Genomic DNA, 19,245 nt, shown 5'->3' with positions numbered 1-19,245 from the left:
TAGGAGTGCTCTTATAGGAAAGGAGTAAAATCAAAATTATTTTATGATGTGATATTCAGCAAAGGGGACAACAGGTTCCTTTTCATCTTCCAGGAATAGGTGCTATAATTATGAAAACTTCTGATGTAGAAGTGAGCTAGTCAAGATGCTCATGTTATTTATTTAAAGTGTAAATTTTCTATCTGTTCCACAAGGCAGCATACTGTGCTGCTTCTCAGCAACATAGAAGCTGCGTATTTGAAACTCCAAAGCAAGCACTGATAAAAGAAACAAAACCACTGGATTTTATTTTGGATCCAAGTAATGGCTTAAACTATTTCTCTTCATAAAATTAATTAGGTTAATTAAACAATTTCTCTTCCTAAAATTATTTCCTTTTATTTTCATTTTTGACATTATAGAAACAAAAGAGTGGTGGGAAGGGGAAGATTTCAAAATAACTCTTAATTTCTATTTTATTTTTAAAATATAATCTGGACAGTCAAGAATGTTTTGTGGGGGAAGATGATGAAGTCAAGTTGAGATGTGGTGAATGGGAAGTAACCGGGTGACACCCAGTGCTGATGGTGGATTGGAAGTTGTGTAGATGGCTTGTCACCCAGAGGAGGGACCTGTACTGGTGAGATCTGTGGGAGAAATGGCCTTAGAAATGAAGCCAAGCTCATAAGTGGTAGCACCTAGAAAAAGAGTAGAGAATAAGAAGAGGTTCAGGAGCAAACCTTAAAGACAGCCCACATTTAAAGCCTGGCTTGAAAACTGGCTCCCCACGATGAATAAAATAGGAAGGAAGGAAGGAAGAAGGGAGGGGAAAAGGAGGAAGAGCTGGCCCAACCAAACGTGTCCCACCTAGTTCTGACACTTCCATTCTCGGTAACATTTTCACTCTGTGTTAATTCTGTGCAACAGTCATTTAAAACAATTCAAAGCAAAAAGCAGAGTACGTACAACTATCTTTTTATATTTATAGACCTGGAAATAGATCTTTCCTTTATAATCTTGGGTAAGTGACTTAACCTTTTCAAATCTTGACTTTTTTTTCACTTTTAGAAAAGTTAGACCAGAAAACAGAAGTCTCATACAACTTACTCTGGAATCTTCTCCACTGCCTAGTAAATATCAGATGTTTTAGAAATACTGAATTGTAAATGGACAGTTTTGATGTTTGTGGCAAAATAGCATGTTAATTATGCTTTTTTATGTTTGTGATAGTACTGCTAATTCTCTGTAAAATGGAGAAGAGGTGAAGAGTTTCCTTATTAATAAAATCTTAGTTGTCAAATAATTTTCATTGTGCGTATATTCAAGAATAGTACGGAATGAGGAGGAGGCAGAGGGCGCCAGAAAGAGGAGTAAACTAGAATTTCCACGTCAGCTCTCCAATTAACCGACTGAGTAACCTCAGACTCTTAAGGCTAGACAACCCTGGAAAATTAACTCCAAGAAGGATATTAGCAGATTATATATATTTAGCACTTCATTATCATCCTGTCCCTGGTTCAGACTGTTTTCCAGATATTATTTTATTTCAATCTCACAGCATCCCTGCAAGTTTAGAATTACTGTCCCCACTTCAAAGATAAGAAAACTGAGGCTTAGAGAATTGAAGTTATTTTCCTGATGTGAGAGCAAGTAAGTGGTTTAGATAGAATTGTGGTTCAGCCTATTTATATTTAAAGCATATACCATTTCTAATGAATCACTCAAAAATAGGTAGCATGTATGAACGTTCTTTATAAGCTGCCAAAAGCTATCCAAATACAGGTTGTGATTACAGTAAATTAGTTATTTTAACCAAAACCTATAAAGTTGATGTTATCTTTACCTCCCTGCTATAATGTTATAATGGAAGTGTAATACAACATTGAAGTAAAATCAACTGCAGACAGTAGTTTAGTAAACTAAACAGATCGTATTTTCTGGATGCTGAATACATTTTTTACCATAACCCACTGAGACACTTCCCTCTTTGTCAACTAATAGGTTTTTGATGAGACCATTTTAGATCCATGTAGAGTTATATTATAAATTTTAATTTGCTCTATTTATTTAATGAAGGTTATTGAGACTAATTCTCATTTTCTTGCAAATGTAAAAAAAAATGATTTCCACTTAATTAAAATTACTGACCTTCACAATGACAAAGATTTTTTAGTTCAGAAAATGAGATTTAAGACAGTGCAAAAGAAGAGCCCAGCACAAATGTAATAAATTGGGAGAAGCCTTCTTTGGCACATACGATGACAGTTTGCTTTGCAAGTTTCATCTCCAGAATTAGTGAGGAGAAATTGCAGTTTGCTAACAGAACGTGGGATTCTTTATAACAAGTGACACTGCTTTGGTTTTGGGCTCCTGTCTCATATATGCCTAAACATTGCATTTTGCTTAATTTGAAAAAATTCACTCAATATAAATGAGTAAATGAGTAGGGGCAATGGAATTTAAATACCATAAAAGCCACCCTTAATATTGTGTCATTTTGTGCAAAGTCAAGCTTTGGATATTAATGGGAAAATTAAGACGTTTCCTCATAAAACCAGAAGCTGAGGCAAACAGCAAAGTGTGTTTTGTTGTGCACACCTATTGAGTATACTCCTCATGTGAAGCCTCCCTAGCACCCTGTGAGCTGTATGTATAATTTATTAGAAAAGCAAAAGTAAAATCCCCTCCATGTTAAATTGCAGAATTTACTTCTCCTTAAAGTCAGTGGACAGAGTAAGTTTCTTTTTAATAGCAGTGATTCAAGGGCAAATCCGTTGAAGCTTCTATTTGAATGTAAAGTCAAATTTCACTTAGCAAATACTGTGAAAATTAAAGATCAAAAGAAATGAAAGCAGTCAGAATTTCTTCCTAAAACAACAGGTTGTTGAGTTTGCAGACTGCCCTTTAGACACCAATCCTTGTTCAAGTCCAATGTAGCTATTTTCTTTACTCTCTTTGGAAATGAGAGACTGGGGGAAATACTCACAACATGATGGCGTAAGCCATATTCCTAAGATGTTTATTCAATGGGCCCTTAGGTGCTTTGAAAATAAAAACAGTTGCGTCGTCCCTGGGACTCAGGGAGAATGGTTAGAAGTGATCTGCTGAAGAAACGTGATGCCTGTTGAATCATGACACACTGCTCTGAGTGGACTGTCTGCGGCAGTCACCTGGGGTGAGTAGATGATTTATTGCTCCCATGGGAAGAAAGAAGAAAAAGGGCAGTTTCCGTTCTGACTTGTCTGTCAGTATTTGGGAGTCATTTTGTTGGAACAGGTAGTGGTATTGGACCAGGACAGTGATGGGTAAGTTGGCCAAAGACTGACTGGATTTATTCACAGTGAAAGGCAAGGAAGGGAGGGGGCTGAAGGCAACAAATTTTATTTGAAATAATTTGTTTTTAAAAGAACATCTAATGCCATTTGCAGCAACGTGGATGGACCTAGAAATTGTCATATTAAGTGAAGTAAGTCACACAGAGAAAGACAAATATTACATGATACCACTTCTATGTGAAATCTGGAAATAAATAAAATGATACAAATGGACTTATTTACAAACCAGAAACAGACTCACAGACATAGCAAAGAAACTTAGGCTTACCAAAGGGGAAGTCAGAAAGCATTAATGAGGAGTTTGGGGTTAGCAGCTACAAACTACTATACATAAAATAGATAAACAATGAGGACCCTACAGTATAGCACAGGGAACTATATCCAATATCTTGTAATAACCTATAGTGGAAAAGAATATAAAAAGGTGTATGTATATGTATAACAATCATTTTTGCTGTACACCTGAAACTAACACAACATTGTAAATCAACTATCCTTCAATAACAATTTTTTTAAAAGGCATCTGAGATGATGCTTCCTCAGGGGCTTGTGCTGAATGTACTCAAGTGCTAAGGCTGCCAGCATTCAGGAAGCCCTTCAGTGGGGTCTGACAAGCCGACAACAGTATCCAGGCTTGTTTTGATCTTCCAGGACTCATCAGGCTTTGCAGCTGTTCTTTCTCAAAGAAGCTCTCGGACAGGAAGGGAATAATTCATTTACCCTGAACGCATAAGTCAGGATCAGAAAGGCCAAGGACAGGGCTCATGGGTTGCTGGGTCCTCCCCTTCTGCCCCAGAAGCCTCTTACAGAGCTCTGCGGGCCAGGTGGCCAGATTGGACTTGGAAAATAGTGATGTTGCTGGGTGAGCCCATGATGTCTGTGAAAAAAATGCACTCAAGGGCCACTAAAGCTCTAGTTCATATTCACATAGTTCTTAATCCTGCCTTTTTCTAGAGGACAAAAGAAGGAATACGTAATCATTTCACTAAAAACAAACCATTTACTTAGTGTCTACTAAGTGCCAGGCACTGTGCTAGGCTTTGGGGGTATAAAAATAAATATATAGATTCTTTGCCCTTGATAAGCTTAGTTTAGTGTGAAATGTAAGAAATGAAACAATTACATCTGTGTATATGTATATATAAATAAACACAAAATATGATATTATTTCTAAACAGAAATCATAGGGTGCAATGATTGATTACAGTGGGGAGTACCTGATCTAGCTGAGGAAGTGACATTTTAACGGAGACAAAAAATTAGGAAGATTTAACAAGTTAGGGAATGTAGGAGAGTGTCCAGGAAATACAAGGAGCCTGTGAGGGAAAGTCTGTTGAGCTCTAGAACCAAGAGTGTGCAGAGGCGACCTAAGAGTGAGAAATTAAAGGAAAGGTGAGGAGACGGGAGGGTGTCTCATGGGAGCTGGTGATGAAGCACAGGTCAGAAAGGAGGTCGCCTTGGGAGAAAGCGTTGTGAAAATAGCTCCTTCAACCCCCTTTTTCTGTGACATGTGAACAGAGGCGAGGACACAAACTCAGTGGTGGAGTTATTAGCAGCCAGGAAACACACAGACCACATCTCTTGATGCCAAAGGAGCTCAGATTGTAAAAAGACTGGTTGAGCTGATTCTCCTGGAAGATTTACTTTGGAAGTCAGTTCTATTGCTTTATGTCCTGTGTTGATCTTGAGGTGCCACAGTTAAATAATCAATAAAAGTGTTTATAATCTGTGCCTTCACCTTGGACCTACCTTTCCTGAATCACTTGAGTGAGTCTCACAGTTGGCTGGTTTAGAGCCTTGGCACAAATGATCCCTCTGATAACACAAATCGAATAGAAGTTATGGTTTATTGTGATAACTTAAGAATATGCTGTCTCACCAGAGCATAGCATAGAACATCAGAGCAGCCAGTAAAAACGTGTTTGGAATTTCCCAGTTCAACTTGGAAGATCCTCTTGATTTTCTTCCAGTCTAGGGTGAGGACACTTAGGTTGTTTCCGTATATTGCTATTGTAAATGATGCTACAATAAGCATATAAACATGGGGGTGCAGCTTTCTCTTTGAGATAGTGATTTCATTTCCTTTGGATACATACTTAAAATTGGGATTGTTGGATCATATAATCTATTTTTAATCTTTTTGAGAAACCTTTATCTATTTCCATAATGGTTGTAACCAATTTACACCCCCATCAGTAGTGCATGAGGATTTCCTTTTCTCCACATCCTCAACAATATTTGTTAGCTCTTCTGGGTAATAAGCATTCTGATAGGTGTGAAGTGACACCTCTTTGTAGTTTTGATTTTTATTTCCTTGATGATTAGTGATGTTGAGCACCGTTTCGTTGGCCAGTTGGAAAAATATCCACTCAGATTCTTTGCCCACTTTTTAATCAGATTAGTTGGTTTGTCTTAAGTTCTTTGTATATTTTGGGTATTAACCCCTTATCACATGTATAATTTGCAAATACCTTCTCTCATTCTGTAGGTTGCCTTTTCATTTCATTGATTCTTTTGCTATGCAAAAGCTTTTTAGTTTAATATAGTCTCACTTTATTTTGACTTTCTTTTAATGTCATATTCAAAAAGTCACTGTAAAACCATGGTCAAGAACGTTTTTCCCTATGTTTTATTTGAGGAATTAGTGTTTCTTTGGTAATTATTTGTCTTGACGGTGTTCCATATGCACCCATTAAACAATTACTGTGACCAGCAAATTGTCGTAGGATAATTGCCTTAAGGATGTTATCAACTCCATTGAAGTTCTGTGGCTGAGAACAGGGAAAGAGTAGACTACTAAAGCCAACAAGCTGCTGGGGTTAGAGGGATAAATGCTAGAAAAGCAACCAGAAGTCTGTTTCACTTCTCCTCAGAGTTGCTTTTGAGAGTTTTATGAGAACAAATTTAACCATTTTAACTACTTGTTTGTTTGTTTCTTTTTCCTTTTCTTTTTTTTTTTCTGTTCTGAGGAGGTAAAAGTGTAGCAGAGATGCTGTACGGAGTAAAAGACATTCTGCCACTTTCTGGTCTGAAACTTGAGCCGCCTCCAGTGTCCCCTCTCCTCCCTGCTGCATGGTCTGTCCTGTTATAGACGTGTGATGTCCGCAAGGCAGCCCAGAAGGGGAATCAGAAGTTAGGGCTCCACCAGCAGGATGACATAGTGGTCTACTTCCTGACCCCAGTCAGGACTCCAGAAGGCCCTTCGTATGACTCAGGCTAGCTAGAAAACACCCACTCAAAATGAGCCAAGTCTTGTTATCCATTGGATGGTCTCGGTAGGCAATTAAGTCAGAGATTTGGCTAGAGTGAGACGGAAACTGCTTCCTGGCCAGGCTGAATGGCACCAGCAGGCCTGAGAATCTCTAGGAAGATTCAGGTGAGGAGAGATGACCTTAAGGATCAGTAATTTCTCAGGTAATACCTTACTTCTTATCTCCTCTGAGACAACTCTTCCCTTAGGGGCATTCTTAAAGACTCTGAACCATGACTTTTCTCTGGTTAGAAAATCCAGTGACTAAGCAGAAGGAAAGGTGGGTATCTAGAGCTTCTATAATTTGCGCTAACCTTATTTGCTACTAATTCCTGATACAATACCCACTTGTGTTTCCCAAAGATGTCCTACAATATCCTGAATCTCTATCTTTGTGCAAACATCTCTCCTCTGTAAAACTACCATTTTTTAACTACCTAATTCCAATTAGTTCTTCAAGGATAAAATCAGTTTCTCCTTCCTCCTGAATTCTATTAGTAATAATTAATCTCTCCTTATAGACTAGACAGTATATAGCAAAATGATTTAAAGTTCAAACTGCAACCAAATTGACTATGGTTCTGGTCTTACCAGCTTATAAACTTGCACCCTTGGGCAAATTACTTAATGTTCCTGAGCTTCATTTTTTTTCATCTACAAAGTGCTCATCAAAGGAGTGCAGTGAGGGTTTAAAGAGATTTATGTAGAGTCTGGGTAATAGTCAATGCTCAAAATATGTTAGTTATTGTGAACAGTTTTGTGTCTTCAGCTACATCAAGGACAGGGCCAGAACAATAGATACGTGCTGGGCTGCACGGAGCCAAGTAAGGGACCCTGTAGGCATAAAGGCATTTGAATAGAATGCTAGGAAAGCATCAGTGAACAACTAAGCCACTGTGCTCACAAACATGTTTTAAAGATGTGTCCCTAGAGAAGCCTGCACGTCATCAGCTTCTTACAGTCAAGCGTGTCTTCACTTCGTGCCACTCCCTCGACTGGCTCCCCCTCTTCCTCTGCAGTTGTTTCTTTGCATTCTTATGAAAACTCTGGGTGTTTGCTTTTCCTGTATAAATGTGCTAACTTTCTCTGATTAAAGCCCAATCTCTTTTGCTTGTTTCCCATTCATTTGACAGAATAATCCATAAAACTTTGTGGCTCAACTATGATATCCTTTTAACATTTTGAATCTTTTTATCATGGCTTGTTAGGATAGTGAAATGATGGTAAATGTGTATTGAACAATCTTTATTCTCTAACTGATGGAAGAGAAAGAACTAGGAACAAATGGAAAATTCCCTTAGAATCACACTGCTGCCACTCGGAATCCACAGTGGTCACATGGATGTGGAGGATGTGGAGCTTAGTCAGCCCTTGTCAACTGCCCTGTCTTACTAAGCCAGTCACCAACTTTATAAAATGATAAGAAATTCTAAAGCAAAATGAGAGAGGAGAGAGAGAGAGCCAGCAAACTTTTATTTCCACATTTCTTCTACTCTTGAAGCTTATTTTATTTGGACTTCACTTGTACTGATTTTCATTTTTTAGTTCTTTGTTGAAGACAGTCAATTGTTGTTCATGGTCCAGCTGATAAATCTTCACAGTATGTTAGGTTTTGCAAAGTTGTAAGTGGCTAATTTATTTGACATTTATCTTTCTGCCAGGGTTGAAAGGACGTATCTGACTCTGCATTTGATGGGAACTTTTAGCACCTTTTCATCTACAGCGTTTGTTCCCCTCAGTGGCGTTGACTCCACCAGAAAGCTCATGAAGGGTACGAGGCAGACAGCATTTGGTAGCTGTTTCTCACCTCCTGTTAGCAGCGCTTGTACAAACGCACCTCTCCAGCCCTCTCTCAGAACAGGGAGTTCCCCTAGCTGCTGAGGGTACCGGCGGCTCACAGCACTGGGCAGACTCGCTCTCCGGGTAATGCTCTCAGCCAGTCAGTTTCTTCAGAGCCCAAGGTAAAGTCCCACCTCTGGGGTCTGAACAGACCCTACCCTGATCAGTACCATGTTATGAAAGCTGGGCCCTTTACCTCAAAGGGAACCACTTGGAAGGGCCATCCCACTTCTCCGCATTTCTGTGGGGTTGACTGAGGCCTTTCTTGGGAGTAAGTCATAGGTAAATCCTCTCTTTTCCCAACCTTATTTCCATCTCTTCCTCAAATGTGTTGATCTTGAGAACATTCCTCAAAGAACTGCTATTTTAATATAGGTTTTATTATGATTTAGGTATGATAAGACCAACAGGAAGTGATGGCATTGAAAGGAGAGGCTTAGTGTTGACGATATTGTGATAATTTCAGTGGGCTCTGGGGCACAGAGGCTGCCTTTCGTTGCCTCCCACCTAATCCTGGAGTAGGTCGGACTGGTTGCTGGGGTGTGGGCTCTGGACTGGTAGGTTTGCATTTAAAAAGCATAATCATGGCTAACTTGTCTACTATCTTCAGGAATTGAATCACTCCCCCTTTAATGTTGGCAAGGCCCTGGATGTCAACATATCAGAATGCAGAAAATAGAAGACATGGTGAATACAGCCTCCTACATAAAAATCTCTATCTTAGAGTCAGTCTCCTTGGGAACCAGACCAAATTCAGCCTCAGTCTCCACAATGCATAGTGTTTTAGGTTCCTAGTCCTCCAAATGTTGTACTGGTAAATGTTTTAACAGCTGATTTTCAAAAGAAAAAAAAAATCCCTCATCTAGAGCATTTACCAGTTTCCATGGTGTAATGCTTCCATCATGGCTGAGTTCAAGCTACCAACGTGTAGTCACTGAAAGTGAAGTTGGGAAGAACGCAGACACGATGAGCATACCACTGCCTCTTCCTTAGGGAGAATAAAGTTATTTTTATAAAGTTTATCTGCCAACTAGAGTATAATGAGATGCTGCATAACTAGAACTTAGTGAGCCTGCCCTGCTAATCCCTTTCCCCACAGTTCCCACATGTTCCAGGTGTGCGAACTGATTTTCTCCAGGCTTCCCCAGGATGGGAAATTAAATCAAACTGGCCATAATGATCTGTATTCCAGTAGACTTGTCAGTACTTGCTCAGGACATCTAGGACCCTGCATAGTTTCCTCAAGTTGTTTTTAGAAACTCTATGTGATGAATCAGATCTGCTCAAGAACTCTGGTTGGCTCTTGGAGGATGATGTCTGCTAGATGGTAGAACAAGTAAGAAGCGCTGGACTCTGCTTCATCCCATCAACACGCTGATTCAACAGCAATACAGAGAAAAATTCCCTTGGTGAGAAATCTAGAAGCTAGTTGAGGGGCACCTACACCTTGGCCAAGTGTGAAACCAGACACGTTGAAACCAGTAGGGAAATTCAAGTCAGCCTCTTGCCAGAATCCTTATCTCTGGCATAGTGCCGTACGATCAGGAGGAAACACCTCAGCTCCTGGTTTCTCGTGGGGGAAGGAAAGAATTGGACTGCCCATCCAGTGCTCCAACTCTTCCAGGAGCTCCCCGGAGAACGAGCTTCTGTTTTGCCAGTCATGTGTGTGGTGCTTATGGGACCTGGCATGCTTTTGCCACCTAGGAAAAACAGAGTTGGTGGTTTGGGCTGGCACTCTCTATAACCTCTCCTCCTGGCTTAGCACAAAGTGAAGGCATGAAAACACGCAGCTCCCAGCTTCTTCCTGGGGAGGGAAAGACAATTGGACCACATGACAAATGCCCCAACTTTTACAGATGCTGCTCGAGGACTGACTTTTGTCTTGTCTGCTTCCGAGTGCTAACAGAACCCAGCACATTGTAGCCTCCTGAAGGCTGGTAAGAACAAAGACAGTGCTTCGATCTGGCATGCAACTAACCATGGCAGCCTTTCCCCTAGTTGAGCACAGAATAAATGGATGAAAGGCCTCAGCCCCAGCTTCTCCCTGGTGAGGGAAAGAGTCGGCCAGGGCATGTGATGAGACACCTTCCCTGGGGGCTGCCTGAGAAACTGTCCTTGGTCTCTCTTGTTTCAGAGCAGTGGCAGCATCTGTCGTGCTCTTAAGTGCCTGGAAGCTGTTAAGAATGATGAGGTGTCACCACGGCCATGTGCTCCTGAAACACGTAGGAGAGTCCTTGCTTCTTCCGACCTTCTGCGGGCTCTCTGGCCATCTGTGAGACTCCTTGGTTTGTGGAGGCATCTCCCTCAGCCTCTGTGTCACGTAGTGGTCTCCTCGTGTGTCTTTCCCCTGTGTTTGCCTGTCTCTGTGTCCACATTTCTCCTTTTTATAAGGATATCAGTTACATTGGATGAGAGCTCACTGTAATGACCGCACTTTGATTTCATTACCTCTGTAAATACCTTATTTCCACATAAGGTCATGTTCTGAGTTGCTAGGGGTTAGGACTTTAATGTGTCTATTTTGAGGGGACAGAATTTAACTTATAACAATCACAATAAAAACTAATTATGCTCAAGACTTAGACAAGAAATATGAAAGAACCTAAACCAAGGTACATTTTAATCAAATTGCTTGAAACCAGTGAAGAAAGATAATCTTCAAATCAGCCAGTGCAAATAGACACATTACAGACAGAAGAACAAAGAGAGGGCCTTTCATGTTTCTCATGCTTGGGGTGTGTGGGGCTTCTTGAATCCATGGTCTTCATCAGCTTTTCGTCAACTTTGCAAAATTCTAAACCACATATTTTTATATTTATATATTAGCATTCACTTTTCCTGGTAAATTTTCTCTTTTATTTTGAATAATTTCTGTTGTTGTATCTTCAAGTTCACTAATCTTTTCTACAACTTAATATCCAATTTATTTTTTTAATTTAATAAGTAATATAACAGGATCAAAACATTTAAAATAAGTAGACTGACTAACCATTTCAGTAATTCATTTTGGTCATATCAACTATAGAACATGAAAAATAAACTCAGGGGTACAATTACTTTAAAATACAATACTTCTACTTTTGTCAAATTTTACATTTATGTGCATATTCTATAGCAGAAGTGGAAATTCTCTCTAAAAAACATTTCCTTAGACTCTTGAGGTTCGTATTAGAGCCACAAGCAATTTCTATCATGTAAAATTGCTGTATAGGTCTTTCAGATTTGGCATTGCACTGGTACAATCCCATGGCCAACATGTGTAATCACTGTATAGTGCTTTGGTGTTCCAGTAATAACTATTATTTTCTTTAGTGTAGAATGATTGATATACATTCTACAAGGGGCAGTGAGGTTAGTAATTCTATAGGGTATGTGCTGACAATTTTCAGGCTGTACAATAACACAAAAAACTTTGTTAAGGCCATATTTTATTTGCTGATTAATGGACAAAAGGCAATGTAACTTGTGTAATGTAATTACATTAAAAATGTAATTTTTAAGTATTTTCTTTAAAGTCTGCATTTCTAAAAAAAACCATGAAATGTTGTAAAGGCTGTTAAATCAGTGAAAGTTTAAATATATCTTACACAGTCTTGTTTGTACAAAAATATAAGTTTAAACATAAAGCTGCCATGGTAATTTTATGCAAATCTACTTTATGTGGTCTTCAGTTATATATAAAAGTTTCTCAGTTCTGTTGTTTGTGGAAAATCAATACCAGATTGAATTATCTGTTGGGGGAGGGCTCAAAAAGCTTACTTTAGCATTAATCTTCTACGTAATTAAATGCATTTCCTACTTTGAGATCACGTAAACACTGGGGGAAAAAAGAAATGAAAGGGCAGTATATCCCCAAACCAATGAATAGTTTTACTGTAATGTGTTACCAAACACAAAGTCCATATATCTGCACAATAAGCTTGAAGTATTATACTCTCACACACAGATATTTGCGTACATGCATGTACGTACATACACTCATACATACACACACAGCCGGTCGTAAAGCAAGACCTAACAGAAGCTGCTTCTGCTTCCATAGTCAGCTTTGCACTTTCTCTGACCCCATCAAATGAATAGCTTTTTGTTATCACGTCCATTCTTGAAGACATTATAGAGAAGATCATGACCATATTTTTCAAGGTATTCTTTTCTTTTTTCAAGTACAACAAAATTCCCTGCTGGTGTCCTTTGGAAAAGATAACCAGCCCTTTCTGGGCCTTTTTTGGGGATCAGAAACTGGGGCCTTAAAGATATTAAATCCCAAGGCCAGTAGTTACAACGTGACTATGCTTGAAGGAAAAGTCAAGAGATAGCTTGTTAATTTCTGCAGCAAAGCTTCCACCAAAACCAAAGGAAACATTTTCAGTACTCCGTGTTTATGTTTTGCTTCCCATCTCCCACAATCTTTTAAAGTATCCTATCTGCATCACCTGCTTGACTAAGATAAGTGGCAGCAACTCGCAGCTCTTCGAGTTCTCAGTCGCAGGGAAACTTCTTGCCTAAAATGTCTTAGTCTTTAATACAGTGTTAAGAAGACTTCATGAATCAGATATGATTATTAGTGGTGCCTCCGGACACTCTGTTACTAAATGTCTTAGCTTCTTACCCTGTATATTTTTCACATACATAAATGTTACAGTTATTGAAGATCACAGATTCAGGCACTCATAAAAACTGCATTAGTCTATGTTCAAAACATCTTTTTAATTGTCTTCCCCCTGAGCTGTTAGGGTACTGTGTTCTGCCACTAGAACAGAATAGCCTGGAACAGGATCTTTTCTTCCATAGTATTTTTAAATTAAAGCAATTCCTTCTACTCTAGCTGTCCCTTTAAAATTAACCAAATGAGCAGAGATGCCAATGCCAGCAGTCTTGTAAAAAGAGACTGTTCTGTAGCCAAATCATGTAACTTCTATACCAGACCATCTAGGCTATTGGACATTTCTAATAAATATTTGGGCAGTATTTTCTTTTGCTCTCATTTGTGGCCACTGTGATTGGATATCAGGACTGAACTAGAATAGTCTGTCCCATGTGTTGGTCAGTAACAGTCTGAATCTGGGCTTTCTACTGTGAAGAGAACACTTCCTCTGGGAATGACAGAGTTTGCAGGAACAGCTTTCACTTCTATTGGAAGATGTCCATCATATTTCTCCAGAATGTAGTTTCATCCCTTTTTATGAAAGACATTATCTTAGAAAGTTCATTAATCTTTTATTCTGCAATGTCTTTTCTGTTGTGCATCCTATCTAGTGATTTTTTTTTAAATTTAAGACCTTGTAATTTCCATCTTTATCAGTTTGATTTTGCTCCCTTTTATATCTCCCATGCTTCTACTTAGCATACCCAATCTTTATTCTAATGTGCTAACTGTATGGAGCATCTGTTCTATTTCTTAACCTGGGTAGGAGATACCTGGTGTTTGCTTTACATTATTTGGTAAGTTTTACATTTCTGTTTTCTACGTGTATATTATACACTTTTCTACATGTATATTATATTTCAAAGTGAAAATTAGGTGGTCCAAGAAATCGTATTAGCTGCACATGCAAAGCATCCACAATCCAACCAGTTCCCACCACCTTCCCCACTGCTACCCTGGTCCAAGCCTCCACCATTCATTAACTTGTTAATAGCAAAACCCACCACACTGGACTTCCTTCTTCTGCCCTTGTCCCCTAAAGTCTACTTTCAGTTCAATGGCTAATGTCTTTCTCGTAAAATACGAGTGCAATGATGTCATTCCTCTACTCAAATCCCAATGGCTTCCCATCTCACTCAGAATCAAAGTCAAAGACTTTTTATGGTTTACAAAGCCTTATGTGTTCCAGCATCCTCTCTTCTCCAGCTCCTTGATTAAAACTTGTTTCCTCTATGTTAACCACGCAAGCCTGCCTTCTGTCCTTCTAACTTGCTGGACACTCACCTGCTTCAGAGGTACTGCACTTACAATTTTCCCTGCTTACAACTTTCTCTGCTTACAACACTCCTCCTGCTGATCCCCCATGGCTCACTCCCTTACCTTCATCAAATCTGTATGCAGATTTTATCTTCTTGATAGGTCTTTTCTGATCTTCTTTTTAAAATCAATCTCCTTTCACCCACACCCCTATTGCCTCCTTCCTTCCTTCCTTCTTCTTTCCCTCTTTCTCTGCTTTCTTTTTTCCTTCTTTCTTTCTTGCATAGTACTTATCATTATCATACTATATATTTTATATTCATTTGTTTTTTGTTTGTGAAACTAAACTCTGCAAGGGAAATGGTTTTTATCAATTAAAAAATTATTACTTAAATCTTCAGCACTTATATCAGTGTCTCATATGAAGTGTGTACTCAGGAATTCTTCTTTGAATAAATATCCTTAAATCATTATTCTCTACTTTCAGGTAATTTTTCCTCCTTGAAATTAAAAAAAAAAAAGCACCTCCATTGTTGGTTTCAGTGGCTGGTACATAATGTGGAATGGTAGCTGTTTGTTGAATGAATGACTCTGCGCCTCGCTAGTGGCAGTGTCGTCCTGTTATCCTAATGGTTACAGATGGGGAGTAGGAGTATTCACTCTGATGGTCTATTTTTGGCTTTTTCTGTGATTGCCTTCAACATACATGAATATTCATTAGCTATTTATTTTGGGACCTAAATATCACTCATTTGGTAAACATGTTGGTATGGAAAACACTGGACAAGCCCCTGTAGATTAAAATAAAGACCATATTTTCTTCCAGACTCCCAAAATATGCCTGCAAAATGAAATGCGTCCCTGCATTGGATGGTGTGCTGCTAAACGTGCATTTGCACAGATGCTGCCAACAGATCAGTGAATTGCCAATACAAAGCAGCCACTGAGGACATATTTACTTCTCTTATAAAGGCCAGTACAGTTGTATGAGCCACAAATGAAATACATGCTGTAGAATTTGCAGGAATGCTTTCAGAGACTAGAAAGGATTACCTCTTAGCTGAAATAGATTAGGGAACTGTTGCTGTCACTTCTAAAAGTCCCTTCTTTCTCAAGTAGAAAATATTGCTTGTTTGCTATGAAAATATGCTGCTGGTCAGAAAAAGTCTGTTTCTGTGCTTCAAGCCTGGCACATTTGGAATGACAGTTCTCACTCACCAGTCATTAATTACACCTAGAAGAACGATGAAGGCCAGGGAGAGAGCCACGTGCTCTTGTTCCTGGGTCACAGTCTTCCTTGGCTGTGGTGCTGGCCAGCCTTGACTGTACTCCAGAGAGTGAAAGTCTCTCTGAAATACAGTGGCTGGCCTTACAAGTAGGACTTAAGTAGACTGATTAGTGCAGAGATTAACAGAACTAGTATGTCTCATATTGTGAGGATCTATTTAAAATATCTGCAAAATGTTACCATAGGTGTCTTATCTAATATCATCACTTTATAGATGGGATAATATAGGCCCAGAAAGGTGAACTTGTCCAAAGTCACAGAACTTGTTACTTGCAGGGTGGGATAAAAGGCCAGGTCACCTGACTTTTGATACCATGTTCTTTCCACTATATTATTCTCACAGTCATGAGCCTATATGTTAGCCACACTGGGTCTCAAATAGTGGCATTTTAAAACTTTTTTTTTTTAACTTTTATTGAGTTATAGTCATTTTACAATGTTGTGTCAAATTCTAGTGTACAGCACAATTTTTCAGTTATATATGAACATCACATTTCTTGTTTCGCTGTGAGCTACCACAAGATCTTGTTTATATTTCCCTGTGCTATACAGTATAATCTTGTTTATCTATTCTACATTTTAAAATCCCAGTCTGTCCCTTTCCACCCCCTGCCCCCACTGGAAACCTCAAGTTTGTATTCTATGTCTATGAGTCTGTTTCTGTTTTGTATCTATGTTTTGTTTTGTTTTGTTTTTAGATTCCTCATATGAGTGACCTCATATGGTATTTTTCTTTCTCTTTCTGGCTTACTTCACTTAGAATGACATTCTCCAGGAACATCCATGTTGCTGCTAATGGCGTTATGTTGTCAGTTTTTATGGCTGAATAGTATTCCATTATATAAATATACCACATCTTCTTTACTCAGTCATCTGTTGATGGACATTTAAGCTGTTTCCATGTCTTGGCTATTGTAAATAGTGCTGCTATGAACATTGGGGTGCAGGTGTCATTATGGAGTAGGGTTCCTTCTGGATTTATGCCCTGGAGCTGGATTCCTGGGTCATATGGTAAGTCTATTCCTAGTCTTTTGAGAAATCTCCATACTGTTTTCCACAATGGCTTTCCTTGGTTCCCTCTCCCACTCTTAATGATTTAGATGTCTTCTTTTACAATTTTGTGTTTATTCTTTTTGTAATTCATGGCAGTTATCTCCTTTCCAGTTACGAGTTTCTCATTTTTGTAGCATCCTGCTTCTTTTCTATTTATAGTAGACCTTTCAGTATTTCTTTTAAGCATGGGTTTAGTGTTGCTAAACTCTTGTAGTTTATGCTTGTCTGTGAAATTCTTTATCTCTCTTATTCTAAAGGATAGCCTTGCTGGATAGAATATCCTAGACTGCATCTTTTTTTCAATCAGGACTTTGAATCTATCTTGCCACTCCCTTCTGGCCTGTAGTGTTTGTGTAGAGAAATCAGCTGAGAGCCTTATGGGGGTTCCCTTGTAACTCACTCTTTGTTTTTCTCTTGCTGCCTTTAGGATCATTTCTCTTCCTTGACTCTGGCCATCTTGATTATAATATGTCTTGGTGTGGGTCTGTTTGGGTTCTTCCTGTTTGGGACCCTCTGAGCCTCCTGTACTTGGATATCTGATTCCTTTAGATTTGGGAAGTTTTCAGTCATGATTTCTTCAAAGACCTTTTCAGCTCCCTTTGTTCTTTCTTCCCCTTCTGGAACCCCTATTATGCGTAGACTGGCACGCTTTATATTATCCCATAGGTCCCTTATATTGTTTTCATTGTTTTTTATTTGTTTTTCTTTCAGCTGTTCTGATTGGGTGCTTTCTGTTGTCCTGTCTTCTAGGTCACTTACTCATTCCTCTGCATTATCTAGCCTGCTTTGTACAGCCTTTAGGTCAGCTCTCATCTCAGCAAATGAGTTTACTAATTCTACTTGGTTCTTCTTTATAGCTTCTGTTTCTTTTTTGACATATTTTATATCTCTAAACACTATTTCTTTTAGTTCCTTCAGTACTTTGATCACTCCTTTTTAGTAGGTCATCAATGTCTATTTCCTTGATCGTGCTTTCAGGGGATTTCTCTTGATCTTTTAATTGGGAGTGGTTCCTCTGCTTCTTCATATTGCTCATATCTCTCTGGCACTGTGGCTTAAGGAGTATCAGTTATCTAGTTCTCCTGGAGATGCTGTGCTCTTTATGATTTTATTGAGAGGTCTTTGTGTCTTTGCCCTGTTTCACGAACTCAGCTTGCTGTTTCCAGAGGCCCTCTGTTGGCGCCCTCTTCTGTGCTGCTCCCAGTGGCTATTGGCTAGCAGATTGCACCCCCTCCCAACACTGGGTCAGGTGCTGAGCTCTTACCCAGTGGGCAGGTGGGTCACTCCCCCTCCTGATGCCGCAGTCAGATGCTGCACTTGGGGGAGGCAGGTGGGCAGATCGCGCCCCCTCCTAGCCCTGTGCTCAGGTGCTGCATTCCTGCCAGGAAAGCGGGTTGCCGCCCACCCTTTGCCGGCGCCAGTCACTCCGCTACTCTGTGCAGCTGCCCGCTCTGCCTTGGGTCGGCGTTCCGAAGGTGGGCTTGGGGAACACCGGGGAATGGCCCCACCTCGGCTTCGTGCCAAATCTCAGCTCCTTGTTTGTCTTGGTGGCACGAGTTCTCTGAGGTGCCAGGGCAGAATGATCTTATCTGCCTCCAGCTGTAAACAAGTCTCAGTCCTGTCTAGGAGGTTGCGGAGCCCCCAGGTGCGGATTCAGGCCTCGGCCCCACCCCCACCCGGGCGCTGCGCACAGGAGGAGATGGCGGCTGTGGCTGAGCCCTGCCTCTCTTCTCGTGAGAAGTGCCAGTAATGGCGGCGCAGATCTGAGGAGACAAAGGCTATGGTGCCCCTCCACCCAGGGCACACCAGCCGTGTTGCTTTGCTTTTTTCGCAGTTTATATGGGACCGAGGTTGTTCTGCTCCATATCCCCTCCCAGCCACGGTGCGCAGCATCCTGCTGTCCCCCGGAGCTGCCTCAGTGCAGCCGCCCCTGTCCTCTGCCCGGCTCGGGCTGCCTGTCCTGGCCCCAGCTGCCCGCTTGTGTCTTGGGCTGGGTGTCGTAGGGACCCTCTGTGCCCGTTCAACTCAGTTCTGTAGGTCAAGGGGTGCTCGGGGCAGATCTGAGCCTCGGAGGTTCCCCCTCCGTCCCGCTGGCCTCTCCACTGGAGAGGGGAGACCCAGCGAACGAGCGCCAGTCCTCCTTTGCCGCTCCCTCCCCACGGGATCGGTCCCGCACTGTTTTGCTTTTTCTTCTTTCTTTTTTCCTTTTTTCCTACCAGATTTTTGGTGTCTTTGTCTTTCGAAGAGGGTGATGTTATGTTGGAGTTTGGCAGGTGCTCTGGTTGGCTGGGTGGGTCCCTAGATGTGAGTTTTGGTGTATTTGTGGGAGAGGGAGAGCTACAATCGTCCTTCTACTCCACCATCTTGCTTCTCTGCCTTAAAACATTTTTAAATTGTTTTTTTTAATTGAAATATAGTCAATTACAATGTGTCAATCTCTGGTGAACAGTACAATGTCCCAGTCATGCATATACATAGGTATGTTTGTTATCGTTTGTTTTTTCATTAAAGGTTATTGCAAGATACTGAACATAGTTCCCTGTGCTGTACAAAAGAAACTTTTAAAATTTACTTTTATATGTAGTGGCTAACATTTGTA

General features: G+C 40.2%; 1 pseudogene; it reads right to left on the bottom strand.

Moving 5' to 3' along the window:
* Nucleotides 1–10,580: 10,580 nt before the first annotated feature.
* LOC102545292 (nicotinamide phosphoribosyltransferase pseudogene) lies at nt 10,581–14,413 on the bottom strand (annotated as a pseudogene).
* Between the last annotated feature and the right edge of the window lie 4,832 nt (nt 14,414–19,245).

Source organism: Vicugna pacos, chromosome 3 (genome assembly GCF_048564905.1).
Source record: "Vicugna pacos chromosome 3, VicPac4, whole genome shotgun sequence".
NCBI lineage: Eukaryota > Metazoa > Chordata > Mammalia > Artiodactyla > Camelidae > Vicugna > Vicugna pacos.
Note: the sequence above shows the minus strand (reverse complement) of the source record. Positions and strands in the feature narration are given on the sequence as shown.